At 41.9% G+C, this 3,084-nt stretch overlaps 1 protein-coding gene across 1 annotated transcript in view; it reads left to right on the forward strand.

The window, feature by feature from the left end:
• The window catches only part of plod1a (procollagen-lysine, 2-oxoglutarate 5-dioxygenase 1a), a 27,601-nt gene that overhangs the window by 11,523 nt on the left and 12,994 nt on the right, over positions 1–3,084 (forward strand). The gene's annotated exons all lie outside the window — the stretch shown is intronic.

Genomic DNA, 3,084 nt, shown 5'->3' on the forward strand with positions numbered 1-3,084 from the left:
GGGGGGTTGGGCTATTATCAGCAACCATTTTTGCTAATAGCTAAGTGTTAAGGTATGGAGTCCGTTTCTTTCACTGTTTGCAGAAAGCTCAGGTATATGATGTCTATAGCTGGATATCTATATTTTACTTGGTTCAAGCAGATTGTAATGTTGGTCTGGTGAGGAAGGTCCCGCGGGCATTTGGCATGGAGGTTAGCCGGACAAGTCGGAGCCTAGGCACCAGCCCATTACAATGGGAAGGTCTCTCTAAAACACATGAGCGGAGAGCAGCATGCTCGACTGTAATGGCTGCACTCACACTAGGAGACTCTCCAACTACTACAATAATGGGAAGACACCCCATAACGGTGTTATGCCTTAATAATGGTTGTTACAAGATGTAGGCCTTGATACGCTCTCACTGGAGCTCCAGTGGTTGCAATGCTCTTATATTGGTCCCCACGTCTACTTCTGTGACTCCAGTTCTTGCATATTTTCATTGTCCAGGAGTGGTTCTTATTGCTTTTTTGCTCAACTGTAGAGGACAATCGGCAGTACCTTCATCGTTTCTTTGTAGATGAGGGTGCATCCCACCATTCTAGGATAAGTATGGTGCCATGGTGAGGACACCTTCTGTTGGTCTTTTGAGGAGTTATCTTGATGAGGTGTCACTATGAGAAGGCTACATAACCTTTATCCAGGTGTGGATAAGTTGAGTAGCACAGGTTAGAGCAGAACAAAAAATGTTATCCATGACACGCAGGTCATCTTTTCTGTATGAAGTATAAAATGACTTGGTTACATTGGTCTGACAGTAACAACGTGTGAGTGTGTTTTTTGATAAAAGTTGACGTCACTGACATCAACATTGCAGTCCATTTTAGGGCTATTTCTGGGCAGTATTTAGCCAGTTTTTATCCTAACTAGTTCTAGATTGCAGATGATATGGACAGTGGGGTTTCTGGTCAATTCATAGTTTGGTCATTACCTGCCAGTGAAATTACTTCCTCTCTCTGGCATTTCACAGAGCATCAGTTCTGATGCTCTGTGAAATGCCATCTCTGTTGCATCTTTCTGGAACAGAGATAAAGTCGACTTTTCTACAAGGCCACACTTCTGCTAGCTTCAGAAGATATCTACACATATGTGTCACACTTTGACATGTGAATGAATAGACCCCACAGTTACCAGCTGATATGGAGTGTGGGTAAAAATGTTGCCAGTTGATTTGGTAGATTTTTACACCAGGTATCCTCCCTGACACAATCTTTTAGGGATTTATGTTTCCTCATGCACCCAAGCCAGGGATCTTCTGCTTGATACTCAAATACCTTAATCACTACACTATGGAGCCACTTGCCCTGAAAGACAAAAATAGTCCACAGTAATCATATTTCCCTGTATGGCATTTGCTTATTATAAATAACATGGCATCCAGACAACAGGGGGTAAGTGTGGGTGAACTGTGGGGCAAACCCATACTTATCCCAGTCTTTTGGTTGCCCACAGCCAACTGTGATAGGGGCCCCGTGAAGTAAAACTACTCCTAAACTATTAAAGGGCAAAACTGCTATGGGCCCTTTTTCTTTGCCACACAGCCAGAGCGGCCCACTGTGGGCTCACCGGGCATGTTTGCTGGGATTATTTCTCGGTCTAGTCTAGATTTAAATTGAATTACTGATATAACACCTTTTCTATTTTCATGAGACACTGGATATTGAGGGATCATTGGAAAGTCTGTATTTTGCTTTAATAGTATCTGTACAGGCTTAGCAGATCTGATCTGATGTAGGAAGAGTGGAAACTATTGTGTCATAAAGCTCCTCTGTGAACTGACTCTGATCTAACAGTGTGACAAGTGTGTTGTCCTGGCTGGTTTCAGTAAGTTTGCCGTATATCATATAACAATGTCTCTGTCACCCTCGGAGGATGGTATGTGTGTGTTCCTCAAGCTAAGGTACTCTCAGGTACTGAGCAGTATCTTAGCTGTTCCTAACACTGTGCTCTCCCATGGATAGAGAACTTGGATGTTGTAACTGGAATCTGCTGGAGCCACTCTTCCAGTTTTGTGTTTAGAAGCTAAGGGGGGAATTCCAGTGTGGTACTGTGTGGATGAGTTCTTGAAAACACGTTCTAATCTTTAAGGTGTTTATATCATACCTAGAAAATTAAATATCTATGAGGCTTTTAATCATTTCCTCTCATTCATAGTCAGCTGTACCATAAATGCTGTCTCTGTATATATTCTCCACCAAATATTATAAATTCTTATTTATATTGATGAGCCAATGAGAGGTTTAGAGTAAGGGGGGTTGGTTTACACCCAACTAATATATAGGACAATATATAGATCTCTCCAAAACTAAGATTTTACAAATTTGTTATAAAAATGCTATTAATATTATATTTGTCAAAGGATACTGATATGAACTCAAAGCGTTTGCAGCTTCATAGTCCAGCTATATATTTGATTAATTCCATGCTGCTGTAACTTCAGCTCTGAAGACAAACAGCAGACGACCTGACAGGAATGAAAGAAAACACACAGACTAAATGCACACAGGAGGCGATCAGGGCAAGTGGAAACACCCGGGGAAACAGCTGACTAGAATGAACATAATGACGCCACGGAGGAAGTGAAACTAAACACAATGAACATGGGACACCAGACCTCTTCAAAATAAAACAGGAAGCATAATGAGACGCAGACATGACACAAGCTTGACAACATAGGACATGCAGATATGAAAGACATGACAGACTAAGACGCGGATTTACCATGGTGGACTGACGAGGAACGCGAACACCATAAAAACTTACAGAGGATGAAAAAGGGACTGGAGATGAGACATGGACATAGCTAAACACGATGACCAGGGGAAAGCACATGTGACAGAAGGAATGGGTCACAGGGGGAAAAACACGTAAACAAGAAGAGGAAACGGGAGACAACACATGAAGGGCGAGGGAGACAGGGGGTGATAAACAAAGAACTAACATGGCGACCTCGTCAAAATACAGGGAGTGCAGAATTATTAGGCAAGTTGTATTTTTGAGGAATAATTTTATTATTGAACAACAACCATGTTCTCAATGAACCCAAAA

This window comes from Haplochromis burtoni, unplaced genomic scaffold (assembly GCF_018398535.1).
Source record: "Haplochromis burtoni strain Fernald_Lab_line unplaced genomic scaffold, NCSU_Asbu1 Contig_374, whole genome shotgun sequence".
NCBI lineage: Eukaryota > Metazoa > Chordata > Actinopteri > Cichliformes > Cichlidae > Haplochromis > Haplochromis burtoni.